The sequence below is a fragment of the Manis javanica genome, chromosome 7, assembly GCF_040802235.1.
Source record: "Manis javanica isolate MJ-LG chromosome 7, MJ_LKY, whole genome shotgun sequence".
NCBI lineage: Eukaryota > Metazoa > Chordata > Mammalia > Pholidota > Manidae > Manis > Manis javanica.
Window position 1 is genome coordinate 32,037,418 of NC_133162.1, and position 16,238 is coordinate 32,053,655.

Genomic DNA, 16,238 nt, shown 5'->3' on the forward strand with positions numbered 1-16,238 from the left:
CCCGCCGCCCGCCGCCCGCCGCCCGCCACCTGCCTGGACGAAGGGTGATAGGGACCGCGTGCGCGCGCGCGCGCCCGTTATCTCCCTGATATCCGCGGGCTCGCGCTCCCGGCTCACAATGCCACGAGGCGGGGTGGCCGGGTGCCTAACGGCCTTCCATTGGTGCATACCCTCTTTCCTGTCACGGCCGGGCCTGGCCCCGCCCCCGGACACCGCCCACCGCCCGGGCGCAGCCGGAGTGGACGGTTCCAGACGCATGCTAATGAGGGGGTGGCCGTCGAAGCCCATTGGCTAGCCGTGGAGTGTCGGTGAAGTCAGTGCCGAGTCCCAGAAAAACAGAGCGGAGCCAACTGCAGCGTGTAGTGCGAGTCGGGTAGGACTCGTGCAGTCTGCTTGCCGTCCGCCCGGAGACCTGCAAGGTAAGCCCGCGCCAGCCACCCGCCCGCCTGCCGGCGCTCGCCGGGGTGGCCGCGGCGGCTCCGGGGGCGTGAGCCTGCCCGGCCCCTGCGGGCGGTGCCTTTGTTCCGCGCTCGGAGGAGGCGCGTTTAAAGGGCCAGCTGTTGGAAGGACTTGGGGGCCCCCTCCCCCAGAGCATCCCCCGTGGTCACGGGGCAAACCGTGTGCCCATTCGGCCGAAGCCTCCTTCCTGCCTGCTTGGTGTATTCCCGGTCTTTGTGTGGGGATTCCGGGGGTTCCGGGCTTTTTATTTTTATTTTTTGGTGGATTTGGGTACGTGTGATCATGGCCTGTGCTAGGAGAGAACGTCCGCCGGCTTCAGGCTGGCTGCAATATGGGTGGGTGGGAGGAGACATCAAAGCCCGGGTGGGTTTGCGCTGTAAAGTGAAACTACCAAGGAGGGGCCCCTCTGCAGCAGCCAGAGGAGGAAGGAGGGAGCAAGCGTCAGGATGGAGACATCTCAGGTGTGTTCATTCATCAGCATCCCCTGGAGGAGAGGGCGGCGGGAGGAGCGCTAGGACAAGTCTGGCCTAGGACCGCCTGAATGAGCGGGTACGTGTGTGTCCGGAGAGACTGTACATGCCCGTCCGCCCATGCTCCTTCATGCCCCATAGTGACGAGCAGCATCTTAGGCAGCTCATCACCGTGATGGACAGAAAGCTACTCTTTTCTACGAATTTCCCGGACATCCCTGCTTTCCCACCTGGCTTCCTTGATAAGCGGTTAGCGCCATTCAAGATAGAAGAGGAAAGAGGCTTGAAGTCATTATGTTCCTTTCGTGGGGAAATATACCGTCGAATTCTGCATCCCTGTGCATCCTCTGTCGTAGGATGGCTTTGAAATTCACCAGTGCATGCTTAATTCAGGCAGATAAAATTCATTACGCTATTACATTGCTACATAAAAGCAGAAGGGACCCCAATGAGCGTGGCTCATTTTTTGCAGATCCTGGGTTTTCCCAGAATGTTCTGGCTGAACCTTTGGTTTTGTGTTTTAAACCGAGCGCTGGGGTGTTCCTGTTGTCACAGGGCCGACCTGCGGAAATTGCCTGAATTGATTTCACCGTCAATAGCAGGGAGGTTCATGTAGAGACCTAATGGAACCTTTCGGGCAGTCAGGCCTCTGACATCACCCTCCCACCCCACGCCCTTTTCCCTCTCATAAGTGGAGGCTTATCTGTCTGCATTTCCCTCCTTATTTTTGAGCACCTCTATTTAGATTCAATTTTGTGTTTTGGGGTGGAAAGGTGGCTTGGTGGTGAGTGAAGAGAAGGGGGTGGATTAAAAGTGGGGTGGGCGGCAGATGGAGACAGCAGCCTTAGTAGCAGAAAGCACATGTGGACATTTGGGGGTTCCAGATCTTCAGCCTTTAGAGACGTAGGTGACATAGATGACTGTCTGTAGAGTGAGGGTGTGTGTGTGTGTGACTTGGCTGTAAGGATGGGGTGGAGGAGGAGGATGCTGCCAGAAATTTTCTGCCCCACCCTCTTGATGCTTAAATAGCTCCTTGCCAGTCAAGCTCTGGTGGCTCAGACTTTTGGCCTGAGGGGACAGCAGGGACGCGTTGGTCTGTGGCACCTTTGCCCTGGGCACTGTTTGAGTGGATGAGTGGTAGTTAGGAAAGGGTTAGTTCCTCAGGGGTTGCTGGGAACTCATTTCTCAACAAGAAGGCCCCCAGTGGAACTAGCTAGGGTGACTTCCCTGTGGGGTATTAGCAACTGAAAAGAAATGCTTGCTACCCCAGTGGGGAAGAGATGGGAAGGTACTGTCATCCTCCATGTGACACCGACCCCCTGCTGACCCTTTACCTGCCTTCTTTTATTCTGGTTGTAGAGTTTCCGTGAACTTTTCTGAAGGGATTGGAAATAATGGGGCATGAGGTAGGAATTAGGGGAAAGGATGAACAGATGCCTCTTACTGGCAGATCGAAGAGCTGTTCAGCTCTCTTCTTTTCCTCTCTCTTTTCAGAATAGAGTTCAGTGTAGATAGCAGAGTCTGGGTTTTCTTTGCCGAGAACGAATGGGCGAGGGTAAGGAAAGAAAGCTCTTGTTAGGCAACATTGGTAATCATCTGGTCATCCAGTCTTAGCTCTAGATCCTTCCCTGGACATGGAAATAGATTTGCTGTAGAGGGCACTCATTGGTAGTTTGGGATTTAATCTCTATGAAAAAGGAAATGGATTGTCTCAAAAAGCTTTGGAGGAGTTCTGGGCCAGAGGCTGGACAACTAGCTTTGATCCTGGACACCAGCCTGCTTTGGGCTAGTGGCTTCTGCTCTCTGGGCCTGTGTCCTTGTTGGTAAAGTGGACGGGTTTGGAGCAGACCATTTTCCAGGGTTCCTGACAACATTACTGTTCTTAAATTCACAAGTACAGCTTGTGAGGGCATTTTTAGATTGTTTCCTATTTGCTAAATGGATGTTAAGTTCACAGTATTACTTAATGGCATGAAAGAAGCATTCTAGGACTCAGGCTTCTGAAGGATTCAGACTCACCCTTTCCTTGATTAGTGCAATTCATGAGGTTTTTACTGTATGTAAATAATCCAGAGCTAGACTGGCCCAGGGTGAGAGACACAGACCCTCAGCATGGATGGTTGGCTGGGGAAACGTTGGATGCCTTAATGCTGAGGAAAGGGCATTTCTGTAATTCAGTCTCTCTTCCTGTGTATGGTTAACTCACTGCTTTATTTATGGGTTGTACAGGTGAATGTTTAGATATTTAGAACATGAGAGTTGAAAGGTGCCTCTGTGACTGCCAGGTTCAATCTCCCTCACCGAAGAATTTGTGGGGTGGGAGATTTGGTGATTGTCCAAGGTCACACAGCCTGCAAGATGCAGAGCTGGGGTAGGAGCCCCAGTGGATAGATTCCAGGTCCTGTGTTCTAGATGTATCTTTTAAGCCCCCTCCTCCTCTGGGAGAAATGATTCTAAGATGGGGTAAAGAAAAGTGAGGACGAATTAGGGGCTGAAGAAAGGAATGGTTGGAGAGACAGCCTGGGTAGGAGGTTGGGTGCAGCTCAGGTGGGGAGGAGAAAAACACAGATGCTAAGCCTGGAGGAGAAAGGGATGGAGTTGAAAAGGGAGCTTCTATCAGCTGTGAAATGGCAGATTTCTCCAGCCCTGAGAGTGAGGAAAGTAAGAAGGGCTTTGGCCTGGACAAGGACTGGGTACTGAGAGGCCAGTGTGGGGCTGGGACTAACTCGGTGTCTCCTTGGGCCCTCCTGTCGGCCCTCAGAGTGCAGAGGATCGTGGCCGCTGCTTCATGCAGGGCCTCCTGAAGCCTTTGAAGCCACTGGGGTGCGCAGAACCCGGACGGGTGGGAAGTCGGGTGTGCTGATGGTGGTGCTGGAGAATGCTGAGGTGGGGCCCGGTTCTGCTCCAGTCCCACGGTTTGTTTTTTAGTGCAAACCAAAAGAGTTTTCCGTGGAATTTCTTTTCGACTCAAGCAGCATTTCCTCCATTTTCATTGGTGTTTTGGACGTTTTATCAGACAGTGTTTCATGTACTCCCTTTTCAGAGGAGATATTTGGAGATGACTGATATACTGAACTATAGCTCATTTGGGGGAAGTTTCTGGCCCAAGACCTGAGCTAAGCGTCAGAGTGTTTGAATGAGCCATTCAAGAGCTGTGAACAGTGGTTAACCAGCTCAGGAACCAATCAAAGGTGAGGATAAAAGCTGATACTGCTTTGAAGTCCATGGTCCACACCAACAGCTGGCTATGAACAACGTGCTTTACTTTCGCTAACCCTTCAGGCCTGGGAAGTGTTTCTGCAGATCCTTCGGTGGCTCCTTTTTGTGTGTGGTTGGGCATATGTGCCTGTCTCTGTATCTTGCTTCCGCATCCCCCTGCACCATCCATCTTTCTCTCCTGTTATATCTATCTCCTTATCCTCCTCCCCATCTCCTTTTTACTGTCATTAATATAGCTTTTTAGTGTATTTAATGTATTTACTATTAAAATTTCATCTTCTCAGTTAATTTAAAAACAGTTGAGTTCACTCTTTTTGAATGTGTTACACACACAAACCAAACCAAACCCAATTAAATTGCTTTTTACTTCTCTGTCCTTGCAGTGATTCCCCCCAGCTCCCTGCCCCCTTCTTCTGTGGTCAGTAGTGGCTCTTATAGAAAAAAATTCCCAGCTCACTGTCATGTGGATATAATTGTTTTTGTAACAGCTGCAAACAGCTACAACAATAGAAAAAGTTTCCACCCCTGTATTGTGGACACAAGGGACACCGTTTCCCAAGAGATGTGCCCTATTTCTTGACTTCCTTCCATGGAGAGTGTCTGCAATAAAATCTCTTACAGAAGCCTGTGTTTTGAAGGATTGAGGGTGCTGATGGTGGAGATGGGGCTGTTGTTGGTGATTCTGGCAATGCTTAGTGTCAGGGAGGTAGGCAAGCTTGTGGCCAAGAGAGTACATCTGAGAAGAATTCAGTGAGATGGTTTTTCTTTATTTTCCCCAGGCTGAGCTAACTCTAGACAGTGGCAGAACCCAGACCCCTTTGGTAAAGAGTGAGATGCCTCTCAGCTTTCTGATTCACGTTGGTTGAGACACAAGGGGTGTCTTGTGACACAGGGAGGCAGTCACTGGCCGGTTACTGGTGTGAAGTCCCAGAGGTTTGATGGATATATGCTGTAGAGCTTCTGAGTGATCCTCTGACTTGGATTAATTACGGAGAAAATGGGAGTCTTGGTGCCCAGTGATCAGCGGATACTTTATTGTGTAAAGTGGGCCTCAAAAGCAAGAGGTCGCCTTGAAATCTCCAGTTTTTATGTTAGAAATTCATGAGTTTTGTGTTCTACTCTATATATGTCTGTGCTGATTTTAGTATAAAAGTATTTAAAGTGCTTTCTTGTTGAGGACAAGTGATACTCCTGAACAGTGATGTGTTCATCTTGGGCCTTCTCCTGCCCATGCCCGCCTTGCATCGGCGCAGGTGTGGAGAAGCCCTTGGGGCTGGCACCAGACCTGGTGATGTGGAGAGCTGCCCTCTGCCTTTCCCACTGGTTCTGCCAGACCCAGGGTGTCCCGGACATTTGGAACTCCTCTCTGACCGCAAAGATCAGGCTCTCCCTCAGCGGCAGCCTCTTCTGCTTAGCCTCGCTGATGCCTGTGTCTCTTTTCATACCCCTCACATCTGAAAGACCCGCTTTTCTTCCCGCATTTGGCCTTCAGCAGTAGCGGGGCTGAATTGTCTGTTTTCTCCACCAGATTGTGAGATCTGGCTGGGAAGAATCAGTTTCATCCCTTTTTAAATTAAATTTTAACTTGTATCCAAGTCATATATGTACATGTAGTTTTAAAAGTGAAATAGCACTGCAAGGCTTGTCACCCTTCCTGGTCCTGGCGATCCCCTCAAAGTCAGTCACCGAGCGTGATCATTGTATTGCTGCAGTAACAAATGGCCACCAGTGGAGTGGCTTCAAGCAGCCCACATTTATATTACAGTTTTGTGGGTTAGAAGTGTGAGAAGGTTCTCACTGGGCTAACGTCAGGGTGGTAGCAGGGCTTCATTCCTTTCTGAGGAAGGATCTGTTCCTTGTATCTTCCAGCTTCCAGAGGCCCCCTGCATCCCTTGGCTCGGGGCCCCCTTCCTCCAGCTTCAAAGCCAGCAATGGCTGGTTGAGTCCTTCTCCCATTGCGCTGCTCAGACTGTCTAACATAGTCTATCTTCCTCTGATTCCCTTCCCTTCTCCACTTTGCGGACCCTTGTGAATACTCTGGGTTCACCTGGATAATCTAGGGCAGTCTCCCTATTTTATATTCAGTTGCTTAGCAATGTTAATCCCATTTGCAACCTTAATACACCTTTGCCATGCAACACATCTACAGGTTCTGGGATTAGGATATGGACATCATCATCTCTGAGGGGCTGTTGTTTTGCCTACCAGTCACTTCCAATCCTTTTACCTGTGTCTCCTGTTACTACTATCACAGTTGCTAGTTACCTGCTTACAGTACCATCTCCTGACTGTTCATTTTAGATGTTATTTCTTGATGTCCTATTATGGATTAGAGAAGCTCTTATTCCCCTCTTCCCACATCTCCTCCCCACATACTTCCCTTCCTCCCTGTTTTCCCAAGATCACAACTCTGGGTTACATCAGTATTCAATGAGCACATTATTTTAACTGTGTAAATAGTGTTCATGGCTGAACCATATAGTTGTGCTATAACGATATTTCTTTTCATATGCATCTTTTTTTTAGTTAATAATTGCCTTCTTTTTTCTATTTATTTAATTTTCTATGTACTTAATACTAATTTCTAAAGTCTCTGACAGTATTTGAAAACATTTCTGTTTATAGCGTGGATTCCTTTTTATATTATTACAACTTCTTTTCCCTTGGAGATCGAGCTCCTAGAGGCTCCACCCCTCTTCTCTATTCTGGGCTGACTGACCCCCGGGGCTGTGGTGTGATTCCTTCTGGGGATTCCTTCACCTTCTCCTGGGTTGGGTCCTCTGTTTATTCTTTCTAGGTTTATTCCTTCAGGAGTCTCTAAGAGAAGGTCTGAGGAAGTCCATCACTTCAAACTTGCATGTGTGAAATGTTCTTATTCTCCATTCACACTTGATTGGTGGTTTGATTTGCCTAGAATTTTAGGTTGAAAGCTATTGTCCCGTAGGATTTTTTTTCCTTCAAACTTTCTGTAGTCATTTATTACAGTTTTTTAATTAAAAAATAATGTCCCTTAGGATTTTGAAGTTATTGCTCTGTGTCTTCTTGGTTCCAATGTTGATAAGAAAATTCAGATAACATTCTGATTCTTGATAATTTACAGGTAACCTGCTTTTTCTCCCTGAAAGTTTTAGGATCTACCTTCCTCCTCTGTATCTGACATTTTCTTGCTGGGCCCTTGGAGTGCTCTTTTGATCTGAAGGCTGACATCCTTCAGTTTGGGGAAATCTTCATTTCCTTTTCTCCATTTTCTTTATTTTGTCTTTGGACCTCCTGTTAGTTTGGGTATTAGACTTTCTGGGCCAAGTTTGTAATTTTAAAATCTTTTATTTCTTGTTTACCATGTTAGTTTTGTTTTACTTTTTGAGAGACATCCTTTATCTTTAACCCTTTTGAATTTTTAAATTTATGCTTTCATGGTTTTGCATGAAACATACTTTCATGTTTTACTTTCTAGAACTCCCTAGTTCTCTGAATGCTCACTTTTCTTTTTTTAAAAATAGTATCTTGTTTTTGTTTCATGGGTTCAATAAATTCACTTATAATAGGGTGGATTTTTGGGGGTGGGGGGTGCAGCGCATTTTTCTGCCACTCCCTGCATTGTCTTTCTTTCCTTCAAGTCCCTTTCTCTGCTTATTCTGGTTATTGTATTTACCATTGGACCCATCCTTCAATTTTTGCTTCTCCTTGATTGTCCATGTACATTTTAAGAGTGGACACCAAAATGCCTATTGGGCATCAGTGGGACAAGGGGATTGTTGACTTGGTTGAAGGCTGATCCATCAAAGAGCCTCCCTTTTTTTCCATTAGGAAAGTGACGCAGGTAGTTGTTAGTGCCTTTAGATCTTTTCTCCAGGGATGCTGGTTTTCCTGGGAAGGATTTTGCCTGGGGCTATAACAGTCTAGTTGTCCTGTAGTCTGGGAGCCTCGAAGGGAAAAGGAAGTTGGGTACCCTGTTTGGTTTGCAGACTTTCACCCAGTTTTCTGAAAGATGCCTCCTTCTGTCCCTTCCTCAACAGTGTCTGAATCCAGAGATTCTTGGTGGAATTTGTCTAAACAGTGCACCTCTACCTCCTGCAGGCTGAGGGAGGGAAGTAACTAGACTGAGCAGAGTGAAGGAGGGACAGACTTTTAGCAGACTGTCCTCCTTTTAGCCCCCTCCTGCTTCTGCCCTCCCAGTCGTCGCTGCCTTCTTCCCATTTCTGAGGCTTCAGTTGCCACTTGCTTGGTGGTTTTGTCCCCTGCGAGCACTTAGCAGAGCAGATGAAGCAGAAACCTGAATCAGTGATTGCACGTGGCCAGCTCTCCCTCTCTGGAGTTCTGTTCTGTTAACATGTCCTGTCTGCTGTTGTCTACTTTCCATTAAAAATCAAATTCCTTGACTGTCTTTTTAGTGGGGTTCTGGGAGAGAGCAGAGATAAATATGGGTATTCAGCTCTCTGATTTGACCAGAAGTTTCTTTCATCTCTTTCTCCAAGCCCTTAAACTGGTGCCTGATACACAGTATATCCCCAAGAAATGTTTGTTAAATGATTGAATGCATGTTTCTAAGATGGTATGCATACAGTTAGTCATCAAATTTCAAGAGAGCCCCAGACATAAAATCTTACAAAAATCCACTGTTTGTTCTGAGATAGACATACTAACAGGCAGTAAATCCTGCCATTCTCTGCATGCAGGGTTGGATAAGAACATCGAGTGCTGGTGGGTAATGAGGCCCAGGTGCCATCTTCAGCCCCATTACTAACTACCTGGATCGCCTTGGGAAGTCACTTAACCTCTCTGGGTGTTGGGTTCTTCAGCCTTAAAATGAGCTGTAGTTCAAGATTTGATTCAGTCCACTATATTACTGAGTACCTGCTGTGCTCACGGCATGGTGTTAGGGTCCTTCCTGGCATCTCTTCTCAGTATTTTATATAGACATCTGTTATGACATGTGTTACCCTGAATTGATTGTTTGGTTTGTAATGTTTTACTCCTGATTGTACTTCAGTGCTATGTAGTTCATAGTCAGTACTATGCAAATTTAACCTCTTGTTCTTTCTAGACTGTGGGCTCTGGGCTCCCTGTGACGGCCACATCATAGTCATCCTTGTATCTCCTGTGTCTGCAATGACTCTTCGTGCATAGAAGGCTAATGCTAAATGTTTTTCCAATTAGAAAAAGTACATTGAGGAAATGTGAAAACATGAGTTGCTCCTCTAGATCCTCAGACCCTGTCTGGAGAACAATGCCTTGCTTTTTGGGAGCCCAGCTGCATGCTTCCTGGGTCCCCTATGGAGCTGGGGGCTCAAATGCATTAATACTAAAGTCAGAAGAGATAGCAGCCTGGACCACTGCCCTGACACCTGAGGATTGTTTCCCTTCAAACAGATCGACAGTGTGTTTGTTTCATGGGCCTCACACTGTTAAGAGTTAAGATAAGATTCATTTTAACCAAGAAAGTGAATTATAGATATAATCCTATGTTTATAGTGTATATAGGTGTTTAAGTGCTTCTTCATAACTTATTTTTGTTTTTCCAAACCTGTGAGCTCATGTTCCAGGGCTAGTTAGTAGAAGTTTCAGGGGGATAGATTTAAGAGCTTTTCATCTTGAGAGCTATTCCTGCTGTACTGCTGTGGGAGGCCCTGAGCTCCTTGTCACGCCAAGGTTAGATGCTCCCTGGGAACCTAGAGCTCAATGCCCGTGTGGAGGATGAAGTCACATCAGAGCACCTGAAAAGTCCTTTGATTTTGATTTGTTCACCTAATAACTATTGAGCACCAGCTGTACACTGGGGTCTGGGCTGGGCCCTGGCAATTTAGTGGTAACGAAAGAGAAATGGCACCTGTCATCCTGGAATTTAAAGACTAAGGTTAAACTTTCCAAAATGGCTGTCACTTGTTGTATGTTATATATAAGTTTAAATTAATTAAAATGACATATAATTTAAAATTCAGAATTTAAGTGTTCATTTACACAAGCCACATTTCAAGTGCTCAGGAAGTACCTGAGTATTGGCTGCCATATGGACCGCACAGATAGGGAACGTGTCTGTAATCCCAGGAGGTTCTCTAAGGCAGCCTGCGCTGGACAGCAGAGCTAAGATTCTGTATTTCTAGACCAGGCATCTGTGATTAGGTTTGTTTCCCAGTTGTGGCAACTGAGGCAAAGAAAAGCTATTGATTTAAGGTCGTGTGGCTGGACGGGCCTGTGCTGGGAACAGATCTCTTAGCTTGAGTGTGGCTCTCCTCACCTTGAGTCAGAGAGGGGAGTAGAGTGACTAACAGTATGGCTTCTGTGCTCAGCTGCCTGGGTTCATACCCTGGCTCTGCTGCTACCTAGGGCAAGTTACCAGTCTAGGCCTCAGTTGCACCACCTGTAAAATGGAGACTATCATAGCGCCTACCTCACAGGACTGTAGGCGATCCAGTAATGCAGATCTTCAGAACTGTGTCTAACTTGTAGTAATGCTGGTTGCTACGTTGAGAAAGTGAAGTGGACAGAAGTTACTCATAGAGTCAAAGAGGCATTTTCAAACAGGAGACTCTGGAGTGGGAAGAGAATGTTGGTGCCAAGACCGTGTTTGCAGAGCTGACCGGCCACCTAGAGAGGGACACATAACTGAGTGTTTCTAAACCAGGGGCTGCTGCAGGCACGTGAGCCAATGTAAGAAGCCAGCATGTTCCTGAAGTGCTCTGCATCTCAGTACTGGTCACTGGTCCTCTGAGCAAGGATCCCTTTGATGCCTTCTTCCTTCTGGTCTGCCTATACCCACAGCCCTTCCTCCTGTCCCCAAGCATTCTTTCTCCCCTCACTACCTCTCCACCATGGAGTCACAGACATTTACCATCATCCTGGTGGAGCTGAGGGATGTGCCAAGGGAGTGCGGGAGAGAGCAGGGGCAGAAGCCCAGGAGGTTTAGTAGTTGGATCCTGGGCCTGTCTTCGAGCTTCCTATTGCTTGGTGACTTGCATTCCCACCATTGCTCAGCCTTGCATGCCAGTTCACCTGATGTAGCATGGTGTTCTAGAAATGCCCGTTTTGCTGGATGAGGAGAAAGAGCTGTGATGTTAACCGCAGGGATGGGAGGCCCCTTCGATAGGTGGATCCCTGCTTTCATAGCCACAGTCTCGTTCATTAAACAGATGTTGGTGAATATGTAGACATAGGCCCTGCCCTCCTGGGGTTTATTTTCTTATTAACATGGAGAAGGCTGGGTTCTTGTCTTCCCCAGCAAGCAGTCAATATTATGTTTCAGGTTTTGAGGTAGGAAGGTTTTAGAATGACGAAGCACGTGTGTGTGTGTGGGGGGTGGGGGACGGGGAGGTGGGGGGTGAGGGCACTCTGGCATGCATAACCAGTGTGGCATCTTGCCTCACCCAAGTGAGGTACACAGGGCAGGTGTAGAGAGAGGTCACCCATCACCTGAAGACAGGTGTCTAGTAATGGTGGACCCAGGACTGACCTGTGAGGAGACTGTTCCTAGCAATCTGGATTCTCAAGGTGGTATAAAAAATACTACCTGCCTACCAGTGATGAGGAGTGTGGAGTGCTTGTACCTTGACCTGTAACTGGCTCTGCCCAGTCTTATTTGCCTTTGGGCCGTGGCTTTCCATCATCGCCGGTGGTGTTCTAGCTCATCTGTAACAGGAATGGGTGCTTAAAAGATCCTGGAATTGAATTGCCTGTTGGTGTACGTGTCAACTCGAAAACTCATTATTCATTTATATAGTGCTCTATGCATTGATTATTAACATCAGCCTGCAGGCCAACCTTTGAGCTTGGTTTCCCAGTATGAAGGGTCCCTAGGACATACCTTTTGAAATCCCAACAGTTTCGATTACTGCCTGGAATTTGTGTGGAACCTGGTAGTTGTGCATATGAACAGTTTGCTAGTCTGACGCGTAAATAGAAAATTCACTTGCAGATTGTTCTTCTCTGTGTAAAGTTTGTTTTTAGTTGGGGCAGATCGAGTGTTGGGTGACCGTTTCCTGTGAGCTCAGCATGATGATCAGAATGTAATTGCTTATGACAAACCGTCTGGGGAAAATGGTGACATATTTGTGGTGTGTCAATGTTAGGGAGTCTCAAGGCTGCTGTAGTGAACTCTGCTGACTCTTCCCTGCTTGGGCCTCTCTTTACAGAGAGTGCACACAGGAGGCTGGTGAGAGGAGACTGGGCAGGAGCCAGGAGCCAGGGAAGAGGTAAGAAAGGCAGGAACTGGAGTGGGAGACAGGAGGCACTGCCCCTGGGGCAGTTGGCGTGAGCGTGGGCCAGGGGCCTGGATGGGGAGGCCAAGGCCAAAGTAGGAACCTGAAGCAAGACTGAATGAGTAGAGGCTTTGGAGAAAGCAGAATCCCAACAGGGCAGGAAAGAGAGCTGGAGAGAGCCTCGACTAGGAGAGCGGAGGGCTGAAGCAAGGTCTGATGGTGGCTGCTGAAGATCAGATTGCCAGGCCCACCCGCCTGGGCAAAGACAGTCTCAGGCCTTTCAGGGCTATTTTGTGCTTGCTTTGTGGGGCCTTATGTTGGACGTGGTACACTAGTGAGACAGCCCTGGCAGGTGTGAGGGGCAAGGCCCCCCAGGACCCGGGAAATTGTAGTCATGCGTGAGCCCTGATCAATGGCTGTGGCTTCTTTTCCCAACAGCTGCTTCAGGAGTGGCCCACAGCCTGCCAGCCTGCCTTAGAGTCTGTGGTCTGGGTTTGTCTTAAAGTCATGGGCTATTTAAATACTTTACTGAAGCATCTCTGTGCATAATTTTGCCTCCCAGGGTCATAGGTGCTCCAGTAGAGGCGGGCTCATGGCTGCACTTCCGGATTCCCCAGGCTCCCCCAGGGAACATACACCTGAGCAGCCAGGAAGTCTGTTGGGCCTCCCGACGGCAGGGTGGACCCTCCAAGGGCTGTCCAGCAGACTTGCGTTTGTTTCGCAATAAGTCCTTAATTCAGGGAGTACAGGGCATTTCTTCCCATTGTGGGCAAGGAAGAAACAGTGCTGTTAGAAGATGTAAAGTATTTAACACTCACCTCAAAAAAAAATTAAACTGCTTCGGAGCCTCTGACTGGTGGTGCTCATGGCAACATGCATGCTTCCCAAAAGTGTCTTCCCTGGGCTTTTGGACTCCTCGGAAGGGATGGGGGCCTCCCCTGAGAGGATTGCTGGGAGGCGGAGAGCCTGCCTGCCATGCTTGGCCCAGAGGCTGGGCAGTAGCAGGACCGTACTACACCTTCAGAGATTGGAAGTTATGGTCTGTTTTGCTAAGTTGAGAAGAGAAAAGGGGAGGGGGAGAACTGCCACCTTTTAGGGCTTGTTCGTACATTTTGCTGTAGTAGTCTGCTGGTCCCTGGCACTCGTGCCCCTCTGTCTAGCCTCAGGACTTTGCCTGTGCGGTTTCTGTAGCCTGGAGTGCTGTCCCCCCTTCACCTGGTAGTTCTGTCCATCCCTCTGATGTTACCTGAAGTAGCTTCTTGATGAAGCTTTTTCTAATCCTCTGGAGCAGGTTAAGCCCTGCTGTTTGAGGCGCTCATGGTTCTGTGGTCTGGATAGAACATTCTTCACAGCGTATCTCAGCTGCTTTGTTAACACTTGTTTGGAAAATCATTGTCTCTCTGCCCATCCCATCAGCCTGCTGACTCCATGCTGACAGTGGCCAGGGCTGTTTCTCATCACCATTCCAGCCCCAGAAGGCTTAGGTGTACCTAGCCTCCAGGAGGTGCTAGCTGTCTATGGACTAAATCAATTTATTAAATTTTTGATTTTGTATAGGACTCTGGGAATACTAGGAATGAAACACCCCTGCTGTCCTCACGTTCCTCGCCTAGAGCAGTGGGCAAGCTCTCAAGATATCCATTAAGGAGCGGGAAGGAAACGTTATCAGTTAACGTTTTGTTTACTCTTTAACTCAAATATAAGAAAGATGGAGCTTTCCTATTTATAGTAGTACAGATTTTATAATTAACTTATAAGTAAATATGCTCAAAGCTATTTTACTAATAGAAAGGCATGATCATCAAGTTTGACCTTTGAAGGGAGAGGGAGGCACATGAAAGAGTTTTTGTGCCAAAGTATGATAAGCACTAATTTAGAACAAGTACAGGGTGTGGTGGGGGCCACCCAGGAGTGGGGCTGGAGGGGTGCGTTTCTGATAAAAAGGACCAGCACGTGCAAAGGTAGGGTGCATTGGGAGAAGGGCAAATACTTTAATAAGGCTAGAGGAGGGCCTGCTACATGCTTCTACTGGTATCAGAAGGGACTGAGAATTGGGAATACCAAAATGGGTAAGACTGGGCCCCTGCCTGCAGGAAGGATATAGTCTGGTGGGGGAGAGAATTGTGCATATGTGCTTAGTAGGGAGATAGCACAGGGAGTACCTGGAATTCACAAGAGGGTGGATATTTTGGTTAGGAGGGATCAGGCCTGGTCATGCTTTGAACATCTACCACACTCAAGGTCACATGGCCCCCTCTCTTTATTGCAGAAGGGGAAAGGGAGAGGGCTGGAGACTGACTTCAAGCCTCTTTCAGAGCCCATTTCAGGATTAGGCTTTTCTGCGCAGTTGTCCTTCATCTTCTCCTACCTGCTGAGATTTTTATTTCGGTGATTTAGATGGGCTATATTCCCTGGGTCACAAAATTTGTATATGGACAAGGAAATAGCATATGGTATATATAAATATGCACAGTTGCTGTGTTTACTGACCAGTGTGATCATAGGCCTTCCGTTTCTTTCTTTGTTTTCAAGTCCCAGGGCTTGAGGTAATTATGTAATTAGAATCCACATAGAGTACTCTAGATAAGGTGTAATTAAAGAGGAGAGCCTAATTTTGGAAGAATGATAAGAGGTCATTTGACTCAGTCTGGGCCCACATCCAGTCTTGGAAGAACAGTAAGAGGTCACCTGGATATACAACGCTTGAGGCCACCTAGGAGCCCAGATTGGCCTGAGAATTAGACAGATTCTGTTTTCACTCAGTTCACTGTGAAGCCATTCACTGAGCATGTCCTTGGCATAAGCTGTTGCAGGAGGCCAAGCCATGAGTAAGGAAAAGAAGGTCACTGGGGGCACATGGGCTTGAGGTGCTAAGATGGAGAGATGAAGACTCCTGGGGGTGGGGGAGGATTCACAGAGCACTTGGCATTTACGATGTGCCTTGAAGGGCAGGGATGGTTTCAAGGATAAGGACAAGAACTTTCTGGCACATTAGAGGCATGCAGATAAAATTTGTGGAATGAATGCTGGGCTGAGGTTGAAAGCAGAAAGAACATGGCCAAACTGTTGGGTGGGGTTTGGTGAGGAGGTAAAACTCATACAGTTCAGGCAGTACAGTGACAAAAGTGGGCTTAGGCCCTCAGCTAAGCCCTCAGGTCTGTGGTGGTGAGTGTGTGCAGAGGATCAGATGGCTGTGGGCTGTCGTGGTCAGGGGGAGGTATCTTGTGGAGGGGGCTTTGGACAGAGCCTGGAGGGACCAATAGGAAGAGAAAGACTTGCCAGAGAAGGGGAATGATATGGGAAAGGTCTAGAGAGGGAGCCGGGATGGGGTCATCCAGGAGAGATGGGAGGGGGCACGTGGGGGAGCAGGGCAAAACCAGGTGGGCTGGAGTGAAATTGGTTCTCGGGGTTGCTCATGCTGGGCAGGAGAGCTCTGATCCAGTGGGATAGAGAAGCCATGGCAGGTTGTGAAACAGGAGATTGGCAGTGAAAAGGTATATTGAGGGAAGAGGAATCTGGTGCTGGTGGGTAGAATGGGCTTCTGGGGAGTTCAGCCTGGGTTCCTTGTGATGGGGACCTGGTTTGGGAGTAGGCTTGGAAGGGTGGGGCCATCTGCAGTCCTTATCACTGAAAGGCTATTGGCCTTGGTGGTAGGATGAGAGAAATACGGCCAGGGGAGAGGCAGGTGTGACTGCAAGCTTCCCAGTCTGGAGAATGGTGACACCTGACACAGGATGGGGGCAGCTGGGAGAGAGGGTGTGGGCAGAGGCTTGGTGTGTCTAGAGCCTAGAGATCTGGGTTCTAATGTAGCCCTGCCTCCAAACCAGCTGAGGACCTGTGGCCAGTTTCTTCATCTCCTGAACTCCATTTATGGTCAGTAGGCATCTCTGCCTAGTAG

At 48.1% G+C, this 16,238-nt stretch overlaps 1 protein-coding gene across 50 annotated transcripts in view; it reads left to right on the top strand.

The window, feature by feature from the left end:
- Positions 1 to 263: 263 nt before the first annotated feature.
- Positions 264 to 16,238, top strand: part of SORBS1 (sorbin and SH3 domain containing 1) — a 228,564-nt gene continuing 212,589 nt past the window's right edge. For 20 of the 50 annotated variants that reach the window (XM_037015676.2, XM_037015678.2, XM_037015681.2 and 17 more), the window contains exon 1: positions 266 to 419. The gene's annotated coding sequence lies outside the window, so the exon portion shown is untranslated. Of the gene's footprint in view, positions 420 to 14,389; positions 14,410 to 16,238 lie in introns of those variants that run through there. The other 30 variants (XM_073240623.1, XM_037015662.2, XM_073240636.1 and 27 more) reach the window with 7 other exon arrangements.